The sequence below is a fragment of the Phyllobates terribilis genome, unplaced genomic scaffold (assembly GCF_046119375.1).
Source record: "Phyllobates terribilis strain yellow unplaced genomic scaffold, ASM4611937v1 Scaffold_4__5_contigs__length_816908805, whole genome shotgun sequence".
NCBI lineage: Eukaryota > Metazoa > Chordata > Amphibia > Anura > Dendrobatidae > Phyllobates > Phyllobates terribilis.
Window position 1 is genome coordinate 8,303,416 of NW_027362764.1, and position 26,251 is coordinate 8,329,666.

Sequence of the window (26,251 nt, forward strand, 5' to 3'; positions counted from 1 at the left end):
GAGCAAAAGAAACTCCGGAGCAGGAGAAAGACATCCAGTATGAGGAGGGTCATCTCCATGGAGGGGCCGGGAGGTGGAGGGGCCGCCTCGCACTTCTGTCTGGTCACACAGGATCTCCTGGAGGAATCATCTCATTTATCCAAACTTTGTGTCTGATATGAGTCAAATGGAAGAACTGTCTCTACAACATAACGGCCCCTAGAATGGCTCCTATCTTATGGGACACAGCTGAGTCCAGGGATGGGGGATCTAATGTATTACTCTCATCATGTGTGATCCGGTCACAGGGGGATCCAGTATGTGACTCCTATCGTCTGGGGACACAGAGGAGTCCGGTCATTGTAGATCCAGTGTATGACTCCTATCGTCTGGGGACACAGAGGAGTCTGGTCATTGTAGATCCAGTGTATGACTCCTATCGTCTGGGGACACAGAGGAGTCTGGTCATTGGAGATCCAGTGTATGACTCCTATCGCCTGGGGACACAGAGGAGTCCGGTCATTGGGGATCCAGTATATGACTCCTATCGTCTGGGGACACAGAGGAGTCCGGTCATTGGAGATCCAGTGTATGACTCCTATCGTCTGGGGACACAGAAGAGTCTGGTCATTGGAGATCCAGTGTATGACTCCTATCGTCTGGGGACACAAAGGAGTCTGGTCATTGGAGATCCAGTGTATGACTCCTATCGCCTGGGGACACAGAGGAGTCCGGTCATTGGGGATCCAGTATATGACTCCTATCGTCTGGGGACACAGAGGAGTCCGGTCATTGGAGATCCAGTGTATGACTCCTATCGTCTGGGGACACAGAAGAGTCTGGTCATTGGAGATCCAGTGTATGACTCCTATCGTCTGGGGACACAGAGGAGTCCGGTCATTGGAGATCCAGTGTATGACTCCTATCGTCTGGGGATACAGAGGAGTCCGGTCATTGGGGATCCAGTGTATGACTCCTATCGTCTGGGGATACAGAGGAGTCCGGTCATTGGAGATCCAGTGTATGACTCCTATTGTCGGGGACACAGAGGAGTCCGGTCATTGGAGATCCAGTGTATGACTCCTATCGTCTGGGGACACAAAGGAGTCTGGTCATTGGAGATCCAGTGTATGACTCCTATCGCCTGGGGACACAGAGGAGTCCGGTCATTGGGGATCCAGTATATGACTCCTATCGTCTGGGGACACAGAGGAGTCCGGTCATTGGAGATCCAGTGTATGACTCCTATCGTCTGGGGACACAGAAGAGTCTGGTCATTGGAGATCCAGTGTATGACTCCTATCGTCTGGGGACACAGAGGAGTCCGGTCATTGGAGATCCAGTGTATGACTCCTATCGTCTGGGGATACAGAGGAGTCCGGTCATTGTGGATCCAGTGTATGACTCCTATCGTCTGGGGATACAGAGGAGTCCGGTCATTGGAGATCCAGTGTATGACTCCTATCGCCTGGGGACACAGAGGAGTCCGGTCATTGGGGATCCAGTGTATGACTCCTATCGTCTGGGGACACAGAGGAGTCCGGTCATTGGGGATCCAGTGTATGACTCCTATTGTCGGGGACACAGAGGAGTCCGGTCATTGGAGATCCAGTGTATGACTCCTATCGCCTGGGGACACAGAGGAGTCCAGTCACTGGAGATCCAGTGTATGACTCCTATTGTCGGGGACACAGAGGAGTCCGGTCATTGTGGATCCAGTGTATGACTCCTATCGTCTGGGGACACAGAGGAGTCCGGTCATTGGAGATCCAGTGTATGACTCCTATCGTCTGGGCACGCAGAGGAGTCCGGTCATTGGGGATCCAGTGTATGACTCCTATCGTCTGGGGACACAAAGGAGTCTGGTCATTGGAGATCCAGTGTATGACTCCTATCGCCTGGGGACACAGAGGAGTCCGGTCATTGGGGATCCAGTATATGACTCCTATCGTCTGGGGACACAGAGGAGTCCGGTCATTGGAGATCCAGTGTATGACTCCTATCGTCTGGGGACACAGAGGAGTCTGGTCATTGTAGATCCAGTGTATGACTCCTATCGTCTGGGGACACAGAGGAGTCTGGTCATTGGAGATCCAGTGTATGACTCCTATCGCCTGGGGACACAGAGGAGTCCGGTCATTGGGGATCCAGTATATGACTCCTATCGTCTGGGGACACAGAGGAGTCCGGTCATTGGAGATCCAGTGTATGACTCCTATCGTCTGGGGACACAGAAGAGTCTGGTCATTGGAGATCCAGTGTATGACTCCTATCGTCTGGGGACACAAAGGAGTCTGGTCATTGGAGATCCAGTGTATGACTCCTATCGCCTGGGGACACAGAGGAGTCCGGTCATTGGGGATCCAGTATATGACTCCTATCGTCTGGGGACACAGAGGAGTCCGGTCATTGGAGATCCAGTGTATGACTCCTATCGTCTGGGGACACAGAAGAGTCTGGTCATTGGAGATCCAGTGTATGACTCCTATCGTCTGGGGACACAGAGGAGTCCGGTCATTGGAGATCCAGTGTATGACTCCTATCGTCTGGGGATACAGAGGAGTCCGGTCATTGGGGATCCAGTGTATGACTCCTATCGTCTGGGGATACAGAGGAGTCCGGTCATTGGAGATCCAGTGTATGACTCCTATTGTCGGGGACACAGAGGAGTCCGGTCATTGTGGATCCAGTGTATGACTCCTATCGTCTGGGGATACAGAGGAGTCCGGTCATTGGAGATCCAGTGTATGACTCCTATCGCCTGGGGACACAGAGGAGTCCGGTCATTGGGGATCCAGTGTATGACTCCTATCGTCTGGGGACACAGAGGAGTCCGGTCATTGGGGATCCAGTGTATGACTCCTATTGTCGGGGACACAGAGGAGTCCGGTCATTGGAGATCCAGTGTATGACTCCTATCGCCTGGGGACACAGAGGAGTCCAGTCACTGGAGATCCAGTGTATGACTCCTATTGTCGGGGACACAGAGGAGTCCGGTCATTGTGGATCCAGTGTATGACTCCTATCGTCTGGGGACACAGAGGAGTCCGGTCATTGGAGATCCAGTGTATGACTCCTATCGTCTGGGCACGCAGAGGAGTCCGGTCATTGGGGATCCAGTGTATGACTCCTATCGTCTGGGGACACAAAGGAGTCTGGTCATTGGAGATCCAGTGTATGACTCCTATCGCCTGGGGACACAGAGGAGTCCGGTCATTGGGGATCCAGTATATGACTCCTATCGTCTGGGGACACAGAGGAGTCCGGTCATTGGAGATCCAGTGTATGACTCCTATCGTCTGGGGACACAGAAGAGTCTGGTCATTGGAGATCCAGTGTATGACTCCTATCGTCTGGGGACACAGAGGAGTCCGGTCATTGGAGATCCAGTGTATGACTCCTATCGTCTGGGGATACAGAGGAGTCCGGTCATTGGAGATCCAGTGTATGACTCCTATCGCCTGGGGACACAGAGGAGTCCGGTCATTGGGGATCCAGTGTATGACTCCTATCGTCTGGGGACACAGAGGAGTCCGGTCATTGGGGATCCAGTGTATGACTCCTATTGTCGGGGACACAGAGGAGTCCGGTCATTGGAGATCCAGTGTATGACTCCTATCGCCTGGGGACACAGAGGAGTCCAGTCACTGGAGATCCAGTGTATGACTCCTATTGTCGGGGACACAGAGGAGTCCGGTCATTGTGGATCCAGTGTATGACTCCTATCGTCTGGGGACACAGAGGAGTCCGGTCATTGGAGATCCAGTGTATGACTCCTATCGTCTGGGCACGCAGAGGAGTCCGGTCATTGGGGATCCAGTGTATGACTCCTATCGTCTGGGGACACAGAGGAGTCCGGTCATTGTGGATCCAGTGTATGACTTCTATCGTCGGGGGACACAAAGGAGTCCGGTCATTGGAGATCCAGTGTATGACTCCTATCGTCTGGGGACGCAGAGGAGTCCGGTCATTGGGTATCCAGTGTATGACTCCTATCGTCGGGGGACACAGAGGAGTCCGGTCATTGGGGATCCAGTGTATGACTCCTATCGTCTGGGGACACAGAGGAGTCCGGTCATTGGAGATCCAGTGTATGACTCCTATCGTCTGGGGACACAGAGGAGTCTGGTCATTGGAGATCCAGTGTATGACTCCTATCGCCTGGGGACACAGAGGAGTCCGGTCATTGGGGATCCAGTGTATGACTCCTATCGTCTGGGGACACAGAGGAGTCCGGTCATTGGGGATCCAGTGTATGACTCCTATTGTTGGGGACACAGAGGAGTCCGGTCATTGGAGATCCAGTGTATGACTCCTATCGCCTGGGGACACAGAGGAGTCCAGTCACTGGAGATCCAGTGTATGACTCCTATTGTCGGGGACACAGAGGAGTCCGGTCATTGTGGATCCAGTGTATGACTCCTATCGTCTGGGGACACAGAGGAGTCCGGTCATTGGAGATCCAGTGTATGACTTCTATCGTCGGGGGACACAGAGGAGTCCGGTCATTGGAGATCCAGTGTATGACTCCTATCGTCTGGGGACGCAGAGGAGTACGGTCATTGGGTATCCAGTGTATGACTCCTATCGTCGGGGGACACAGAGGAGTCCGGTCATTGGGGATCCAGTGTATGACTCCTATCGTCTGGGGACACAGAGGAGTCCGGTCATTGGAGATCCAGTGTATGACTCCTATCGTCTGGGGACACAGAGGAGTCTGGTCATTGGAGATCCAGTGTATGACTACTATCGCCTGGGGACACAGAGGAGTCCGGTCATTGGGGATCCAGTGTATGACTCCTATTGTCGTGGACACAGAGGAGTCCGGTCATTGGAGATCCAGTGTATGACTCCTATCGTCTGGGGACACAGAGGAGTCCGGTCACTGGAGTTCCAGTGTATGACTCCTATCGTCTGGGGACACAGAGGAGTCCGGTCATTGGGGATCCAGTGTATGACTCCTATCACCTGGGGACACAGAGGAGTCCGGTCATTGGGGATCCAGTGTATGACTCCTATTGTTGGGGACACTGTGGGGTCTGGTCATTGGAGATCCAGTGTATGACTCCTATAGTCTCGGGACACAGAGGAGTCCGGTCATTGTGGATCCAGTGTATGACTCCTATCGTCTGGGGACACAGAGGAGTCTGGTCATTGGAGATCCAGTGTATGACTCCTATCGTCTGGGGACACAGAGGAGTCCGGTCATTGGGGATCCAGTGTATGACTCCTATCGTGTGGGGACACAGAGGAATCCGGTCATTAGAGATCCAGTGTATGACTCCTATCATCGGCAACACAGTGGGGTCCGGTCTTTGGGGATCCAGTGTATGACTCCTATTGTTGGGGACACAGTGGGGTCTGGTCTTTGGGGATCCAGTGTATGACTCCTATCATCTGGGACACAGCGAGGTCCAGTCATTGGGGATCCAGTGTATTACTATTATTATTATTATAGCGCCATTAATTCCATGGCGCTTTACATGTTTAAAATGGGTATACATAGCAAACGAAAAGTACAATAGTTTGAGAAAAACGAGTCAGCGACTGGTACAGGAGGAGAGAGGACCCTGCCCGCGAGGGCTCACAATCTACAAGGGATGGGCGAGGATACAGTAGGTGAGGGTAGAGCTGGTCGTGCAGCGGTATGGTGGAGCGAGGACCCTGCCCGCGAGGGCTCACAATCTACAAGGGATGGGCGAGGATACAGTAGGTGAGGGTAGAGCTGGTCGTGCAGCGGTATGGTGGAGCAGTGGTTACTGCAGTTTGTAGGCTTGTCGGAAGAGGTGGGTCTTCAGGTTTCTTTTGAAGGTTTCCACGGTAGGCGAGAGTCTGATGTGTTGGGGTACAGAGTTCCAGAGTAGGGGGGATGCACGGGAGAAATCTTGTATGCGATTGTGGGAAGAGGTGATAAGAGGGGAGTAGAGAAGGAGATCTTGTGAGGATTGGAGGTTGCGTGCAGGTAAGTATCGGGAGACTAGGTCACAGATAAAAGGAGGAGACATGTTGTGGATGGCTTTATATGACATGGGTAGGGTTTTAAACTGGCCAATGGGGAGCCAGTGAAGGGATTGACAGAGGGGAGAGGGTGGGGAATAGCGGGGGGACAGGTGGATTAGTTGGGCAGCAGGGTTTAGGATAGATTGGAGGGGTGCGAAAGTGTTACAGGGGAGGCCACAGAGCAGGAGGTTGCAGTAGTCGGGACGGGAGATGATGGGGGCGTGCACTAGGGTTTTTGCAGATTCGTGGTTCAGGAATGTGCGGATCCTGGAAATATTTTTGAGCTGGAGTCGGCAGGAAGTGGAAAGGGCTTGGATATGTGGTTTGAAGGAGAGATCAGAGTCGAGGGTTACCCCAAGGCAGCGAGCTTGTGGGACTGGGGAGAACGGACAGCCATTGACTTTGATGGATAGGTCAGATGGGGGGGATGAGCGAGATGAGGGAAAGATGATGACTTCAGTTTTATCCATATTACGTTTTAGGAATCTAGCAGAGAAGAAAGATAAAATGGCGGACAGGCAGTATGGGATTCTGGTTAGTAAGGAGGTGATGTCAGGTCCAGAGAGGTAGATCTGAAAGCCGTGAGACTCTATGAGCTGTCCCAGGCCGAAGGTGTAGATGGTCCTAGAACTGAGCCTTGGGGGACACCGACAGATAGGGGGTGAGATGAGGAGATGGTGTGTGAGTGGTAGACACTGAATGTCCGTTCTGTTAGGTATGAGGAGATCCAAGATAGGGCCAAGTCTGTGATGCCGAGAGATGAGAGAGTCTGTGGTGATAGGGAATGGTCTACTGTGTCTAAGGCAGATGACAGGTCTAGGAGGAGGAGGACAGAGTAGTGTCGCTTGGATTTGGCAGTTAGTAGGTCATTGGTGACTTCAGTCAAGGCAGTTTCAGTGGAATGGTGAGGTCGGAAGCCAGATTGGAGGCAGTCAAAGAGGGAGGAGAGGTGGGAGGACAGCTCAAGATGGACGTGTTGTTCCAGTAGTTTTGAGGCACAGGGAAGAAGTGATATGGGGCAATAGCTAGTCAGAGAGGATGGGTCAAGGAATGGCTTTTTGAGCATGGATGTGATCATAGGCAGATTATAATGAGGGCAATCTGGGCTACTGCCTGGGGCCCGTGCCTCCGACGGGGCCCTTGTCCAGATTGCCCTCATTATATTGTTTTCGGCAAAGGCAGGAGGACTGTGCCTCAGACGCCGGCCGGCCGCATCACAGGGAGGCAGACACGCTGTGGCTGCGTCTCTAGAGCTGACGTCATACAGCGGCGCCTGGAGCTCATCATCCTGCCGGAGAGGAGCTCCTGCATCAGACTTCAGTGAATGGCGGTAATGCGGTAAATATGAGGTCTGGGGAGAATGTCTGGAGTGAGGAGGGGGCTGCAGGACGCTGCTCCCCTCCTGATGAGTGCACACAGGATTCCATACGGTCCGGTCAGCGGCCCGCTCTGCTGGGGCTCAGTGTGACCTATTGCAGGAGTCTGACCTTTGCTGCAGATCAGGTCACTCTGGGTCATTGGCTCAAGCATCACCAGATCTGCAGGAAAATTCACAGTCCTGCAATAAATCACACTGAGCCCCAGCAGAGACCACAGACATCGCATACAGGATCCCACACTGACTGATCAACCCTGAACCTGCAGGACGTCACATACTATACTGCTCCATATATAAGATGTGCGGTCCTGTAGGCAGGTCCAGGTGTGATCAGTACAGTGTATATCCCTGTACAAAAAATGTCATCCAGTATACAGATTAGTGTATGGTATACTGTGGTACAGACATCAGATGGGATATAACAATGTGTATAGTATATAACATCTGATGTCTGTATCACAGTATATCGTACTAGCTATTGAACTCGTTCTACGCCCGGGTGGCAAGCTTTTTTATTGGTATATGATCCCCCATCCTGGTATATGCTCCCCCACCCTGGTCCCCCATCCTGGTATCTGCTCCCCAATCCTGGTCTCCTACTCTGGTATTTCCTCCCCCATCCTGGTCTCCTATCCTGGTATATGCCCCCCCATCCTGGTATGTGCTCCCTCATCCAGGTCCCCCATTCTAGTATATGCTTCCCCATCCTGGTCCCCCATCCTGGTATATTCTCCCCCATCCTGGTCCATGCTTCCCCCCCCATCCTGGTATATGCTCGCCCATCCTGGTCCATGCCCCCCCCATCCTGGTCCCCCATCCTGGTATATGCTCCCCCATCCTGGTCCTCTATCCTAGTCCATGCTCCACCCTCATCCTGGTCCATGCTCCCCAGTCCTGGTATATGCTCCCTAGTCCTGGTCCCCCATCCTGATATGTGCTTCCCCATCCATAAATAAATAAAAAAAACCTCCTACTTGCCTTTCCACCGCTCCACTGCAGCGCATCACCTGCGTTATTTTACTAAAATGGCACCGGAATCGGCGCCCACGCATATCGCGATAACCGGTTTCATTTTAACGAATACAATTGTGCAGAGTGTATTCAACAAAATGGTGCCAGAGTACGTGCATGCGTATACCACGCTGTCCATTTTGTTGAAGACACTGTGCATATTTGTCTTCACTAAAATGGCGCTGAAAATCACGCTATGCGCGGGCGCCGATTCTGGTGCCACACTCTTCCCCCGGCCTCTCCAGAGATGACAGGACCGAACAGGTATGTGTTTATGGTACCTTTGCATACCACGATCTCCGGCGCCACACTCCTTATGCCTGTCTGGGATGTGGATGTGTCTGTCTGCGGCAGACTGCGCAGGTATCTATAGACAGAAGGACACATCCCTGATTATACCATAGATACCAGTCCTGTATTATCATATAGACTGTACAGGGCCATACCTAGGGGAATCAGGGGGGGCATGTGACCGAGGTACAGCCATCAGGGGGGGGCATGTGACCGGGGTACAGCCATCAGGGGGGGGCATGTGACCGAGGTACAGCCATCAGGGGGGGGCATGTGACCGAGGTACAGCCATCAGGGGGGGGCATGTGACCGGGGTACAGCCATCAGGGGGGGGCATGTGACCGAGGTACAGCCATCAGGGGGGGGCATGTGACCGAGGTACAGCCATCAGGGGGGGGCATGTGACCGAGGTACAGCCATCAGGGGGGGGCATGTGACCGGGGTACAGCCATCAGGGGGGGGCATGTGACCGAGGTACAGCCATCAGGGGGGGGCATGTGACCGAGGTACAGCCATCAGGGGGGGGCATGTGACCGGGGTACAGCCATCAGGGGGGGGCATGTGACCGAGGTACAGCCATCAGGGGGGGGCATGTGACCGAGGTACAGCCATCAGGGGGGCATGTGACCGGGGTACAGCTGTCAGGGGGGGCATGTGACCGGAGTACAGCCATCAGGGGGGCATGTGACCGGGGTACAGCCGTCAGGGGGGACATGTGACCGGGGTACAGCCATCAGGGCGGGCATGTGACCGGGGTACAGCCGTCAGGGGGGGCATGTGACCGGGGTACAGCCGTCAGGGGGGGCATGTGACCGGGGTACAGCTGTCAGGGGGGGGGCATGTGACTGGGGTACAGCCATCAGGGCGGGCATGTGACCGGGGTACAGCCGTCAGGGGGGGCATGTGACCGGGGTACAGCCGTCAGGGGGGGCATGTGACCGGGGTACAGCCATCAGGGCGGGCATGTGACCGGGGTACAGCTGTCAGGGGGGGCATGTGACCGGAGTACAGCCATCAGGGGGGCATGTGACCGGGGTACAGCCGTCAGGGGGGGCATGTGACCGGGGTACAGCCATCAGGGCGGGCATGTGACCGGGGTACAGCCGTCAGGGGGGGCATGTGACCGGGGTACAGCCGTCAGGGGGGGCATGTGACCGGGGTACAGCCGTCAGGGGGGGCATGTGACCGGGGTACAGCCATCAGGGCGGGCATGTGACCGGGGTACAGCCGTCAGGGGGGCATGTGACCGGGGTACAGCCGTCAGGGGGGGCATGTGACCGGGGTACAGCCGTCAGGGGGGGGCATGTGACTGGGGTACAGCTGTCAGGGGGGGGGCATGTGACTGGGGTACAGCCATCAGGGCGGGCATGTGACCGGGGTACAGCCGTCAGGGGGAGCATGTGACCGGGGTACAGCCGTCAGGGGGGGCATGTGACCGGGGTACAGCCATCAGGGCGGGCATGTGACCGGGGTACAGCCGTCAGGGGGGGCATGTGACCGGGGTACAGCCGTCAGGGGGGGCATGTGACCGGGGTACAGCCGTCAGGGGGGGGCATGTGACTGGGGTACAGCTGTCAGGGGGGGGCATGTGACTGGGGTACAGCTGTCAGGGGGGGGCATGTGACCGGGGTACAGCCATCAGGGGGGCATGTGACCGGGGTACAGCCGTCAGGGGGGGCATGTGACCGGGGTACAGCCATCAGGGCGGGCATGTGACCGGGGTACAGCCGCCAGGGGGGGCATGTGACCGGGGTACAGCCGTCAGGGGGGGCATGTGACCGGGGTACAGCCGTCAGGGGGGGGCATGTGACTGGGGTACAGCTGTCAGGGGGGGGGCATGTGACTGGGGTACAGCCGTCAGGGGGGGCATGTGACCGGGGTACAGCCGTCAGGGGGGCATGTGACCGGGGTACAGCCGTCAGGGGGGGGGCATGTGACCGGGGTACAGCCGTCAGGGGGGGCATGTGACCGGGGTACAGCTGTCAGGGGGGGGGCATGTGACTGGGGTACAGCCGTCAGGGGGGGCATGTGACCGGGGTACAGCCGTCAGGGGGGGCATGTGACCGGGGTACAGCTGTCAGGGGGGGGGCATGTGACCGGGGTACAGCTGTCAGGGGGGGGGCATGTGACCGGGGTACAGCCGTCAGGGGGGGCATGTGACCGGGGTACAGCTGTCAGGGGGGGGGCATGTGACTGGGGTACAGCTGTCAGGGGGGGGCATGTGACTGGGGTACAGCTGTCAGGGGGGGGCATGTGACTGGGGTACAGCTGTCAGGGGGGGGCATGTGACTGGGGTACAGCCGTCAGGGGGGGGGCATGTGACTGGGGTACAGCTGTCAGGGGGGGCATGTGACCGGGGTACAGCTGTCAGGGGGGGCATGTGACTGGGGTACAGCTGTCAGGGGGGGGGCATGTGACCGGGGTACAGCTGTCGGGGGGGGGCATGTGACCGGGGTACAGCTGTCAGGGGGGGGGCATGTGACCGGGGTACAGCCGTCAGGGGGGGCATGTGACCGGGGTACAGCTGTCAGGGGGGGCATGTGACTGGGGTACAGCTGTCAGGGGGGGCATGTGACTGGGGTACAGCTGTCAGGGGGGGCATGTGACCGGGGTACAGCTGTCAGGGGGGGCATGTGACCGGGGTACAGCTGTCAGGGGGGGCATGTGACCGGGGTACAGCTGTCAGGGGGGGGGCATGTGACCGGGGTACAGCCGTCAGGGGGGGCATGTGACTGGGGTACAGCTGTCAGGGGGGGCATGTGACTGGGGTACAGCTGTCAGGGGGGGCATGTGACCGGGGTACAGCCGTCAGGGGGGGCATGTGACCGGGGTACAGCTGTCAGGGGGGGGCATGTGACCGGGGTACAGCCGTCAGGGGGGGCATGTGACCGGGGTACAGCTGTCAGGGGGGGGCATGTGACCGGGGTACAGCTGTCAGGGGGGGCATGTGACCGGGGTACAGCTGTCAGGGGGGGGCATGTGACTGGGGTACAGCTGTCAGGGGGGGGGCATGTGACTGGGGTACAGCTGTCAGGGGGGGGCATGTGACTGGGGTACAGCCGTCAGGGGGGTTCCTTCAGGCCACCTCATGCGGTGGTCAGAGGTGTCTCCCAGGCAGCTGAATTTTGCATTCGACCATTCTCTGAGCTGGCTGTGGAACAACAGTTGATCAGAGCAGGGAGCTATGTACGGGCTCATACTGTATATAGGGAGCTATGTACGGGCTCATACTGTATATAGGGAGCTATGTACGGGCTTATACTGTATATAGGGAGCTATGTACAGGCTCATATTGTATATAGGGAGCTATGTGGGGCTCATACTGTATATAGGGAGCTATGTACGGGCTCATACTGTATATAGGGAGCTATGTACGGGCTCATACTGTATATAGGGAGCTATGTACGGGCTCATACTGTATATAGGGAGCTATGTACAGGCTCAAATTGTATATAGGGAGCTATGTGGGGCTCATACTGTATATAGGGAGCTATGTACAGGCTCATACTGTATATAGGGAGCTATGTACGGGCTCATACTGTATATAGGGAGCTATGTGGGGCTCATACTGTATATAGGGAGCTATGTACAGGCTCATACTGTATATAGGGAGCTATGTACGGGCTCATACTGTATATAGGGAGCTATGTGGGGCTCATACTGTATATAGGGAGCTATGTACAGGCTCATACTGTATATAGGGAGCTATGTACGGGCTCATACTGTATATAGGGAGCTATGTGGGGCTCATACTGTATATAGGGAGCTATGTGGGGCTCATACTGTATATAGGGAGCTATGTACAGGCTCATACTGTATATAGGGAGCTATGTACGGGCTCATACTGTATATAGGGAGCTATGTGGGGCTCATACTGTATATAGGGAGCTATGTACAGGCTCATACTGTATATAGGGAGCTATGTACGGGCTCATACTGTATATAGGGAGCTATGTGGGGCTCATACTGTATATAGCGAGCTATGTGAGGCTCATACTGTATAGAAGGAGCTATGTACAGGCTCATATTGTATATAGGGAGCTATGTGGGGGCTCATATTGTATATAGGGAGCTATGTGGGGGCTCATATTGTATATAGGGAGCTATGTGGGGCTCATACTGTATATAGGGAGCTATGTGGGGGCTCATATTGTATATAGGGAGCTATGTGGGGCTCATACTGTATATAGGGAGCTATGTGGGGCTCATACTGTATAGAAGGAGCTATGTGAGGCTCATACTGTATAGAAGGAGCTATGTACGGGCTCATATTGTATATAGGGAGCTATGTACGGGCTCATACTGTATATAGGGAGCTATGTGGGGCTCATACTGTATATAGGAAGCTATGTGAGGCTCATACTGTATATAGGGAGCTATGTGAGGCTCATACTGTATATAGGAAGCTATGTGGGGCTCATACTGTATATAGGGAGCTATGTGGGGCTCATACTGTATATAGGAAGCTATGTGGGGCTCATACTGTATATAGGGAGCTATGTGGGGGCTCATATTGTATATAGGGAGCTATGTGGGGCTCATACTGTATATAGGGAGCTATGTGGGGCTCATACTGTATAGAAGGAGCTATGTGAGGCTCATACTGTATAGAAGGAGCTATGTACGGGCTCATATTGTATATAGGGAGCTATGTACGGGCTCATACTGTATATAGGGAGCTATGTGGGGGCTCATATTGTATATAGGGAGCTATGTGAGGCTCATACTGTATATAGGGAGCTATGTGAGGCTCATACTGTATAGAAGGAGCTATGTACAGGCTCATACTGTATATAGGGAGCTATGTGAGGCTCATACTGTATAGAAGGAGCTATGTACGGGCTCATATTGTATATAGGGAGCTATGTACGGGCTCATACTGTATATAGGGAGCTATGTGGGGCTCATACTGTATATAGGAAGCTATGTACAGGCTCATATTGTATATAGGGAGCTATGTGAGGGCTCATACTGTATATAGGGAGCTATGTGGGGGCTCATACTGTATATAGGGAGCTATGTGAGGGCTCATACTGTATATAGGGAGCTATGTGGGGCTCATACTGTATATAGGGAGCTATGTATGGGCTCATACTGTATATAGGGAGCTATGTATGGGCTCATACCGTATATAGGGAGCTATGTACAGGCTCATATTGTATATAGGGAGCTATGTGGGGCTCATACTGTATATAGGGAGCTATGTGGGGCTCATACTGTATAGAAGGAGCTATGTACAGGCTCATATTGTATATAGGGAGCTATGTACGGGCTCATATTGTATATAGGGAGCTATGTATGGGCTCATACTGTATATAGGGAGCTATGTGGAGCTCATACTGTATATAGGAAGCTATGTACAGGCTCATATTGTATATAGGGAGCTATGTACGGGCTTATACTGTATATAGAGAGCTATGTGGGGCTCATACTGTATATAGGGAGCTATGTGGGTCTCATACTGTATATAGGGAGCTATGTACAGGCTCATATTGTATATAGGGAGCTATCTGGGGCTCATAATGTATATAGGGAGCTATGTACAGGCTCATATTGTATATAGGGAGCTATGTGGGTCTCATACTGTATATAGGGAGCTATGTACGGGCTCATACTGTATATAGGGAGCTATGTGGGGCTCATACTGTATATAGGGAGCTATGTGGGTGCTCATACTGTATATAGGGAGCTATGTGGGTGCTCATACTGTATATAGGGAGCTATGCGGGGGCTCATACTGTATATAGGGAGCTATGTACGGGCTCATACTGTATATAGGGAGCTATGTGGGTGCTCATACTGTATATAGGGAGCTATGCGGGGGCTCATACTGTATATAGGGAGCTATGTACGGGCTCATACTATATACAGGGGGGTATGCGGGGGCTCATACTGTATATAGGGAGCTATGCGGGGGCTCATACTGTATATAGGGAGCTATGTACGGGCTCATACTATATACAGGGGGGTATGCGGGGGCTCATACTGTATCTAGGGAGCTATGTGGGGTCTCATACTGTATCTAGGAGGCTATGCAGGGGCTCATACTGTATCTAGGAGGCTATGTGGGGGCTCATACTGTATCTAGGGGGATGTCAGCATACTTAATTCTGCTCAATATTAAGTCATACAATTAATAGAATTATTTTTTATTATTTTGTTAATATTATTAATATTGAGCAGAATTTATTTCAGCCTATTGGTGCGGCTTCCACAACAGTCACGGTCTCTCATGTGGCCCCTTGGGAACATTAATCTCCCACCCTGCTCTATTATGTGTAGCGGGTCTGGGAGGCGGAACCTCTGAGCAACTATACAAGGGGGCGGTCCTTGTAAGGAAGCGGGTGGCTCCCGGGGAAGACGGGCAGATAGTCACGGCAAGTGACAGGGACAGTCTCTGGGTAGAAGGACGGGTACTCACGGCAAGTGACAGGGACAGTCTCTGGGTAGAAGGACGGGTACTCACGGCAAGTGACAGGGACAGTCTCTGAGTAGAAGAACGGGTACTCACGGCAAGTGACAGGGACAGTCTCTGGGTAGAAGGACAGCAGGCAGGTGGCTGGTGAGCGCTCCCAGGTGAGCGGGCAAGAGTCTTTGGACAGGCAGGTGGTCACAGCATGTGACGGCAGAGCCTCCAGGTAGGCTAGCAGACAGGTAGCAGGTGAGCGCTCCCAGGTGAGCGGACAGGCTGGTCCATAGACAGACTGACAGGTGTCGGAAGGCAGACCGTCGGACCGCAGGCTTGCTAGCAGGTAAACGGATATCAGGCAGGTATCAAGCAGGAATCTGGCAGGTGACTGGTAACGGGACCTGAGGGCTGAAGCAGAGTGAAGGCTTTGCAACAACATTGCTCGGGCACCTCCATTTTGGAGGAGGTGCCTTATATATGGTGAGGTCCTTTGGCCGGGGACTCCTTAGGACGGCGTGCGCGGCCCCTTTAAGAGAGGGGGAGCGCGCGCGCGCCCTAAGCACAGTGGCCGGGAAGCAGCGCGCGCTGCCAGCAGAGCGGGAGGAGGACGCCGGGCTCGGAGCAGAGAGGTGAGGGGAACAGCGTCCCTGCCTAGCAGGAGGCAGGGACGCCGACGCTACAGTACCCCCCTTTAGGCCCCCCCTTTTTTAGGCCAGACAGAAATTTATCAAGGATGAGAGGGGCATGGATGTTCTCCCGGGGCTCCCACGTTCTCTCCTCAGGACCAAACCCCTTCCAATCTACCAGAAAAAAGGTTTTTCCTCTTACCCTTTTGGTGGCCAGAATGTTCTCTACCTCAAACTCGTCCTCAGCAGAAACCGGAGCAGGAGGCGTACCTGTAGACTTGGAAAAAGAGTTAAGAACCACAGGTTTGAGGAGAGATACATGGAAGGAGTTAGGGATCCGCAAGTTGGCCGGGAGTTTCAATTTATAGGCCACCGGGTTGATCTGACTGATGACCTCCAGAGGACCGATGAACCGAGGCCCTAACTAGTAGGAGGGAATCTTGAGCCGGACATACTTGGACGAGAGCCAGACTTTATCTCCAGGATGGAATTGTGGAGGATCCAGGCGTTTTTTGTCAGCGTGTTTTTTCATCCGCTCGGACGACTGAAGGAGTGCGGATCGGGTACTCTCCCAAATGGAGGAAAATTTGCTAACGAGAGATTCCGCAGCCGGATTGTCCACCGAGGTGGAGACGGGAAATGGGATCCGAGGATGCTGACCGAAGACTACAAAAAACGGGGATCTGGAGGAAGATTCGCTCTCGTGATTATTGTAAGAGAATTCGGCCCATGGCAGGAGATCCACCCAGTCTGAATGGTGGGCATTAACGAAGTGCCGGAGGTAACTGGTCAGGATCTGATTGATCCGCTCCACTTGACCATTGGACTGTGGGTGGTATGCGGAGGAGAAGTCCAGGGTGACGTCTAGCAGCTTACATGTGGCTCTCCAAAAGCGTGAGGTGAACTGAACCCCACGATCCGACACGATGTGGAGGGGCAGGCCATGGAGACGGAAGATGTGGCGGATAAAGTCTTTAGCCAGCTCGGGTGCAGACGGGAGGCCTGGCAGGGGAATGAAATGAGCCATTTTGGAAAAGCGGTCAGCGACCACCCAAATGACCGTACAACCGGCAGAGACAGGGAGATCTGTTATGAAGTCCATAGCTATATGCTGCCAGGGGGCAGCAGGTACTGGAAGAGGAAGGAGGCGACCGGCTGGCAGGTGTCTCGGAACCTTGTTGCGGGCGCAGGACACACAGGCAGAAACAAAGTCTATTACGTCCTTGTGCAGGGTAGGCCACCAGTAGTGCCAGGTGATAAGCTGGAGGGTCTTTTTCTGACCGGCATGGCCAGCAAGCTTAGACGAGTGACCCCAGTGTAGGATCTTCTCCCGATCAGGTACCGTTACGAACGTCTTACCGGGAGGAAGACGATTTAGACTCACGGGGGCCACCTGCATTACTCTGGCGGGATCGATGATGTGTTTAGGTTCCTCCTCAAGATCAGACACCAGGAAGGATCGGGACAAGGCGTCAGCTTTGATGTTTTTGTCAGCCGGGCGAAAATGAAGAACAAAATCAAAGCGAGCAAAAAACAAGGACCACCGGGCTTGGCGCGGGTTAAGTCTCTGGGCACTCTGGAGGTAAGCCAAGTTCTTGTGGTCCGTGTAAATTATTACCGGGTGAAGAGCCCCCTCGAGCAGGTAACGCCACTCCTCCAATGCCAGCTTAATGGCCAATAATTCTCGGTCTCCTATAGAATAGTTGCGCTCGGAAGAGGAGAAGAGTTTGGAGAAGAAGCCGCAAGTTACCATTCTCCCGGAAGACGATTTTTGGGTAAGTACCACTCCGGCTCCAGAGGAGGAGGCGTCAACTTCCAGGAAGAATTGCTTGTTGCCGTCCAGGCGATGCAGCACCGGGGCGGAAGAGAAAGACTGTTTTAAGGAAAGAAAGGCTTCCTCAGCTTCGGGCGGCCATTCTCTGGGATTAGTGCCCTTACGGGTGAGCGCAGAGATTGGGGCAGTCCGGGAAGAGAACTGCGGTATGAAGAGGCGGTAGTAGTTGGCGAAGCCCAGGAACCGCTGAATAGCCTTCAACCCCTCTGGTCGAGGCCACTTCTCGATGGCAGACAGTTTCTCAGGATCCATTCGTAGGCCGGTCTGAGAGATTATGTAGCCCAAAAACGGAAGAGAGGTCTGCTCAAAGAGGCACTTCTCATATTTAGCGTAGAGGTGGTTCTGCCTGAGCCTGAGCAGAACCTGACGAACATCCCTCCGGTGTGTGGGGAGATCCGGAGAGAAGACCAAGATGTCGTCCAGGTACATCACTATGCAGGAGTAGAGAACGTCCCGGAAGATGTCATTGACCAACTCTTGAAAGACGGCGGGAGCGTTACAGAGACCGAAGGGCATTACCAGGTATTCATAGTGGCCGTCCCGGGTGTTGTTCCATTCATCCCCCTGATGGATACGGACCAGGTTATACGCCCCACGAAGGTCCAGCTTGGTGAAGATTCTAGCCCCCCTCAGACGGTCAAATAATTCCGGAATGAGCGGAAGGGGGTATTTATTCTTCACCGTGATCTGGTTAAGGCCTCTATAGTCTATACAGGGACAGAGTGAGCCATCCTTCTTTTTGACGAAGAAGAAGCCTGCTCCCGCCGGGGAAGTAGATTTCCGGATGAATCCCTGGGCCAGATTCTCCTCAATATATTCTGACATGGATCGGGTCTCAGCAGCGGACAAAGGGTAAATGCGCCCACGGGGAGGAGTAGCGCCGGGCATCAGGTCGATTGGGTCGTCGTATGGTCTATGAGGGGGTAATGTCTCTGCCTCCTTTTTATTAAAGACGTCCGCATATGACCAATAAGGAGCCGGAAGACCAGGTAGATTGGCTGGAGTAGGAGAAGGACGGACAGGATGGACGGGAACTAAACAAGTCTTATGGCAGTCCTGTCCCCAGCGAAGGACTTCTCCGGTCTGCCAATCAAGCACGGGTGCATGTTTCTGAAGCCAAGGTAGGCCTAGCAATAGGGCGTGAGAGAGTCCAGGCAGAACATGAAAGAAGATGCTCTCTGAGTGCAGCATTCCCACCTGCAGGGTTATGGATTCGGTGATGAGTTGGATGGGATGTGGTAAGAGGCCCCCATCTACGGCAGCGACAGACAAGGGTACAGCTAGAGGTTTGGTGGGAATGCGGTATTTCTCTACCAGAGACTGAGAAATGAGATTTCCGGCAGCTCCAGAGTCAAGTTGGGCTAGTTCAAAATAACGGTTCTCCCCGCAGATGATAGAGACCGACAGCAACAGAGATGGAGAGGGTTTACTCTTGTCTAGGACGACCTCTCTGAGCGATCCTAGACACAGGCGTTTCCCGACCTCTCCGGGCAGGAACGGATCCGGTGCTCCTTACTGCCACAGTAGAAGCAGCTCCCCTCGGCACGGCGTAACTCTAGACGGGTTTTGACCATCTTGGTCTGGTCGACCTGCATAGGCTCGGGTGAGTGCGCCTGGGGAGTAGCAGGAGAAGGGACAGGTTTCTGAAAGGTAGGGGCTAGACGTGGAAACCTCCTCTCACGGGTGACCTCTTTGGCGCGTTCCTGGAACCGGATGTCAATCCGGGTGGCAAGAGTTATTAAGTCGTCGAGAGTGGTAGGTATGTCCCGACCGGCGAGTTCATCTTTAATACGGCTGGACAGACCCTCCCAAAAGACAGACACCAGGGCGTCGTTATCCCAGGCCAGCTCCGAAGCAAGGGTACGGAACCGTATGGCATATTGGCCCACGGTGAGATTTCCTTGATGGAGACGTAGCAGAGATGATGCGGATGAGGCCTTCCGTCCGGGTTCGTCGAAGACTTTCCGGAAAGCCGTGAGAAAGGCTGGCAGGTTGGACACCAGGGGGTCTCCTCTCTCCCATAGAGGATTTAGCCAAGCCAGTGCCTCCCCCGTGAGATGGGACATGATGAAGGCTACTTTGGCCCGGTCGGAGATAAACTGGTGGGACAGGAGTTCAAAATGCAGGGTGCACTGGTTTATGAAGCCCCGAGCTTGAGCGGGGTCGCCTCCGAAGCGAGGAGGTGCAGAAAGCCGGGGTCCGGGACAGGATGCCATGGTATTGGTGGGCAGTGGCGCTGCCAGGCTGCGAGTCATGACACTAGCGGTGGTTGCTGGTGGAGCAGTCAGAGTGTCCAGGCGAGAGTTGACATTCCGCAGATGACTCAGGATGGAGTCCTGTTGGGACCTCTGACGGGACAGTTCATGACATAGGTCCGAGAGCGAGGGAGCTTGGGTGCCACCGGGTTCCATGGCCCGAGCAAACTGTAACGGGTCTGGGAGGCGGAACCTCTGAGCAACTATACAAGGGGGCGGTCCTTATAAGGAAGCGGGTGGCTCCCGGGGAAGACGGGCAGATAGTCACGGCAAGTGACAGGGACAGTCTCTGGGTAGAAGGGCAGGTAGTCACGGCAAGTGACAGGGACAGTCTCTGGGTAGAAGGGCAGGTAGTCACGGCAAGTGACAGGGACAGTCTCTGAGTAGAAGGACGGGTACTCACGGCAAGTGACAGGGACAGTCTCTGGGTAGAAGGACAGCAGGCAGGTGGCTGGTGAGCGCTCCCAGGTGAGCAGGCGAGAGTCTTTGGACAGGCAGGTGGTCACGGCAAGTGACGGCAGAGCCTCCAGGTAGGCTAGCAGGCAGGTAGCAGGTGAGCGCTCCCAGGTGAGCGGGCAAGAGTCTCTGGACGGGCAGGTGGTCACGGCAAGTGACAGCAGAGCCTCCAGGTAGGCTAGCAGACAGGTAGCAGGTGAGCGCTCCCAGGTGAGCAGGCAAGAGTCTCTGGACAGGCAGGTGGTCACGGCAAGTGACAGCGGAGCCTCCAGGTAGGCTAGCAGGCAGGTAGCAGGTGAGCACTCCCAGGTGAGTGGGCAGGCTGGTCCATAGACAGACTGACAGGTGTCGGAAGGCAGACCGTCGGACCGCAGGCTTGCTAGCAGGTAAACGGATATCTGGCAGGTATCAAGCAGGAATCTGGCAGGTGTCTGGCAGGTAACTGGTAACGGGACCTGAGGGCTGAAGCAGAGTGAAGGCTTTGCAACAACATTTACTTGGGCACCTCCATTTTGGAGGAGGTGCCTTATATATGGTGAGGTCCTCCGGCCATTGGCCGGGGACTCCTTAGGACGGCGTGCGCGGCCCCTTTAAGAGAGGGGGAGCGTGCGCGCCCTAAGCACAGTGGCCGGGAAGCAGCGTGCGCTGCCAGCAGAGCGGGAGGAGGACGCCGGGCACGGAGTGGAGAGGTGAGGGGAACAGCGTCCCAGCATAGCAGGAGGCAGGGACGCCGACGCTACATTATGTATAGCGCTATGTTATGTATAGGGCTGTACATAATGGAAAAAAATTTCCGTCATTTTCCGTCTACAGATGTGATCAAAGCATCTGTGTGTTAGTCACATGACCTATCACATGATGTATCAAAGGGGATCATGTGACATGTCACCTGATAAATCTGGTACCTGGGGGGGGGGCTCACGCCTTCTCAACTGCCCGGGGCCCTGACTACTCTTAATCCACCCCTGGATGTTATCCTGGCATGTTTGAAGCATGAGAGGAAGACACCAGTTGTTAGTGACAGGTTGAAGAAGTGCGTTAAGGTTGGAATGAAGACTGCGGTCAAATTTGGGAGGAGGTGAGATGGATTTGGTCAAGTTCGCAGGTTGTGAAATGTGACTTTGAGAGTAAAGAGGAAAGTTGATCTTCCGTAATGGCGGAGAAGCTGGTTTTGGAAGAGAGTTGAGTAGATATGAGGAGGGACTGTGGGGACATATGGAAAAAGCTTTGTCTGATGGTATCAATCTTCTGCATGAAGAATTAGGCAAAGTCTTCAGCTGTGATGAGTGGAGAGGGAGGGTGTGCTGGGGGACGGAGGAGAGAATTAAAAGTACTGAATAGCTGTTTAGGGTTGTGAGACAGAAAGGATATGAGAGATGAGAAGTATATTTGTTTTGCTGCAGTAAGTGTGAATTTGAAGGAAGTGAGGGACCGTTTGAATGTGATGAGTGCTCATTGGAGTGTGACCTTTTCCATCTCTGCTCAGCAACCCTGGAAGTCCATCTCAGTTCTTTAGTCAGGCTGGTGTCCCAGGGTTGCCTGCTGATTGCGTGAGCTTTGGTATGTATGAGGAGGGAGACCGATTCAAGAGCTGCAGCTGTTTTGGTGTTATATAAGGTGGCAGCAGCATCTGCATCGTGTAAAGAATTTGTCTATAAGAGGGAGTAGGGATTCAGAGAGAGAGTGTAGGTTGAGGTGTTTGAGATTTCTGCGAGGGTGTGCAAGTTTCTGAATGGGGGATTGTGGAGCTGGAGAGGAGAGGGGAGAGAATGTGAGAAAGTTGTGGTCAGAAAGAGGGAGAGGAGAGTTAGAGAGGTTGGATAGGGAACAGAGGCAGGTGAAGATGAGGTCCAGTGTGTGTCCATCTTTGTGAGTGGCTGCGAACGACCATTGAGTAAGGCCGAAGGAGGAAGTGAGGGATAGAAACAAGGAGACAGATGAGTAGGAAGTGTCAATGGGGATGTTGAAATCGCCCATGATGATAGTGGGGATGTCAGCGGAAAGGTGGTGAAGTGGTCTAAGAAGGTGGTGGCTTGCCTGGGGGGCGGTAAATGACAGCCAGTTGGAGGTTGGAGGGGGAGTAAATGCGCACGTAGTGCACTTCAAAATCGGGGAGAGTAATGGAGGGTGCCAGTGGGATATGTGAGAAGGAGCAGTTGTCTGACAGGAGAAAGCCAACTCCTCCACCATGCTTGCCACTGGGGAGGGTGGTGTGGGAAAGGTGGAGTCCGCCATACGAAAGTGCAGCTGGAGAGGCTGTGTCAGAGGGGGGTGAGTCAGGTTTCGGTGATGGCGAGGAAGAAAATTTTGTTAGTGATGAAAAGATCATGGATGTAGGAAAGTTTGTTGCAGATGAAGCGAGCGTTCCATAGAGCTCTTGTTACTGGGGCTGTGGAAGCAGGGACTGGGTGGATGGGTATAAGGTTAGAGATGTTGCGGAAATGTGTGCTAGATCTAAGATGAGAGGTAGAACTGACTGTGGGGATGTGGGGAGGGAAGCCGGGATTTGGAGAGATGTCGCCAGCAGTGAGAAGCAGATAAAGTGTTAGCAGGTGGGAGCAGGAGAGAGCATGAGGTGGCTGTCTGTGTTTAGAGATGCAGTATTGTATGTTGAGGAATAGTTCTGAGGAGGAGGTGAGATGGATGGGGAGGATGGAGGAAGAGATGACCAGTTCCTTACTAGGTGTAGGATTAGGGGGGATTAGGAGTAGAAAGTGAAGGATTATAGAAGAGAGAGTGAAAACAAAACAGACGGGAACATTGTTTACTGTGACTGAGTATCCAGTTACCTTCAGGTCTAATTCAGAGCTGTATACTTCTGCAATACACTTCTATGCTACGCTGGCAGACAATGTCCTGCAGACGTCCAGCTCACAAATATATTTGCTGCAAAGTGCAGTCAGCTGTGAACCAGAGGGGAGTGGTCTCTGCTCATCTATTTCAGATAATTAACGCTGGGTCAGATGCAGGATATTTAAGCCAGAGTAGACAAGGAGGTCGTAAATAAGGGTGGGGGTAGAACAGTGAGTAGGTGAAATGCGTACCAAAGACTAATGTCAGCAAACTAAGGGAGAAATCACAGTATAGGAAAAGTTGGGTTGTATACCTGTAGGAGAGATGGATAACCAGAGATATTGATTAGAATGCGATGGTTATAGATGACGAGGTGCAGTCTGTATACATCATATTCAATTCAGGTCTAATTCAGAGCTGTATACTTCTGCAATACACTTCTATGCTACGCTGGCAGATGACGTCTCGTAGACGTTCAGCTCACGTCAGTGTATGACTTCTATCATCTGGCACATAGCGAGGTCCAGTCATTGGGGATCCAGTGTATGACTCCTATCGTCGGGGACACGGCAGGGTCCGGTCATTGGTGATCCAGTGTATGACTCCTATCGTCTGGGGACACAGAGGAGTCCGGTCATTAGGGATCCAGTGTATGATTCCTATCATCTGGGGACACAGAGGAGTCTGGTCATTGGAGATCAAGTGTATGACTCCGATCATCGGGGACACGGCAGGGTCCGGTCATTGGGGATCCAGTGTATGACTCCTATCGTCTGGGACACAGCGGGGTCCGGTCATTAGGAATCCAGTGTATGACTCCTATCATCGGGGACATGGCAGGGTCCGGTCATTGGGGATCCAGTGTATGACTCCTATCGTCTGGGACACAGCGGGATCCGGTCATTAGGAATCCAGTATATGACTCCTATTGTTGGGGACACAGTGGGGTCCGGTCATTGGAGATCCAGTGTATGACTCCTATCATCTGGGACACCGCGAGGTCCAGTCATTTGGGATCCAGTGTATGACTCCTATCATCTGGGCACAGTGAGGTCCAGTTATTGGGGATCCAGTGTATGACTCCTATTATTGGGGACACAGCCGGGTCCGGTCATTAGGGATCCAGTGTATGACTCCTATCGTCGGGGACACGGCCGGGTCCGGCCATTGGGGATCCAGTGTATGACTCCTATTGTTGGGGACACAGTGGGGTCCGGTCATTGGAGATCCAGTGTATGACTCCTATCATCTGGGACACCGCGAGGTCCAGTCATTTGGGATCCAGTGTATGACTCCTATCATCTGGGCACAGTGAGGTCCAGTCATTGGGGATCCAGTGTATGACTCCTATTATTGGGGACACAGCCGGGTCCGGTCATTAGGGATCCAGTGTATGACTCCTATCGTCGGGGACACGGCCGGGTCCGGCCATTGGGGATCCAGTGTATGACTCCTATTGTTTGGGACACTGTGGGGTCCGGTCATTGGAGATCCAGTGTATGACTCCTATCATCTCGGGACACAGAGGAGTCCGGTCATTGGGGATCCAGTGTATGACTCCTATCGTCTGGGGACACAGAGGAGTCCGGTCATTGGGGATCCAGTGTATGACTCCTATCGCCTGGGGACACAGTGGGGTCCGGTCATTGGAGATCCAGTGTATGACTCCTATCGTCTAGGGACACAGAGGACTCCGGTCATTGGGGATCCAGTGTATGACTCCTATCGCCTGGGGACACAGTGGGGTCCGGTCATTGGAGATCCAGTGTATGACTCCTATCGTCTGGGGACACAGAGGAGTCCGGTCATTGGAGATCCAGTGTATGACTCCTATCATCGGGGACACAGCAGGGTTTGGTCATTGGGGATCCAGTGTATGACTCCTATTGTTGGGGACACTGTGGGTTCCGGTCATTGGAGATCCAGTGTATGACTCCTATCGTCTGGGGACACAGAGGAGTCCGGTCATTGGGGATCCAGTTTATGACTCCTATTGTCTGGGGACACAGTGGGGTCCGGTCATTGGAGATCCAGTGTATGACTCCTATCATCACGAACACGGCAGGGTCCGGTCATTGGGGATCCAGTGTATGACTCCTATCATCGGGGACACGGCAGGGTCCGGTCATTGGGGATCCAATGTATAACTCCTATTGCCTGGGGACACAGAGGAGTCCGGTCATTGGGGATCCAGTGTATGACTCCTATCATCGGGGACACAGCAGGGTCCGGTCATTGGGGATCCAGTGTATGACTCCTATCATTTGGGACACCACGAGGTCCAGTCATTGGGGATCCAGCATATGACTCCTATCATCTGGGCACAGTGAGGTCCAGTCATTGGGGATCCAGTGTATGACTAATATCATTGGGGGGACAGCCGGGTCCAGTCATTAGGGATCCAGTGTATGACTCCTATTGTCGGGGACACGTACGGGTCTGGCCATTGGGGATCCAGTGTATGACTCCTATTGTTGGGGACACTGTGGGGTCCGGTCATTGGAGATCCAATGTATGACTCCTATCGTCTCGTGACACAGAGAAGTCCGGTCATTGGTGATCCAGTGTATGACTCCTATCATCTGGGGACACAGAGGAGTCCGGTCATTGGGGATCCAGTGTATGACTCCTATCGTCTGGGGACACAGAGGAGTCCGGTCATTGGGGATCCAGTTTATGACTCCTATCGCCTGGGGACACAGTGGGGTCCGGTCATTGGAGATCCAGTGTATGATTCCTATCGTCTGGGGACACAGAGGAGTCCGGTCATTGTGGATCCAGTGTATGACTCCTATCGTCTGGGGACACAGTGGGGTCCGGTCATTGGAGATCCAGTGTATGACTCCTATCATCGCGAACACGGCAGGGTCCGGTCATTGGGGATCCAGTTTATGACTCCTATCGCCTGGGGACACAGTGGGGTCCGGTCATTGGAGATCCAGTGTATGACTCCTATGGTCTGGGGACACAGAGGAGTCTGGTCATTGGGGATCCAGTGTATGACTCCTATTGTCTGGGGACACAGTGGGGTCCGGTCATTGGAGATCCGGTGTATGACTCCTATCATCGGGAACACGGCAGGGTCCGGTCATTGGGGATCCAGTGTATGACTCCTATCATCGGGGACACGGCAGGGTCCGGTCATTAGGGATCCAGTGAATGACTCCTATCGTCGGGGACACAGCCCGGTCCAGCCATTAGGGATCCAGTGTATGACTC

The 26,251-nt window shown here is 53.9% G+C and overlaps 1 protein-coding gene across 1 annotated transcript in view; it reads left to right on the forward strand.

The window, feature by feature from the left end:
- ASB10 (ankyrin repeat and SOCS box containing 10) overlaps positions 1–26,251 on the forward strand; it is a 127,929-nt gene that overhangs the window by 17,704 nt on the left and 83,974 nt on the right. The window lies entirely within an intron of this gene.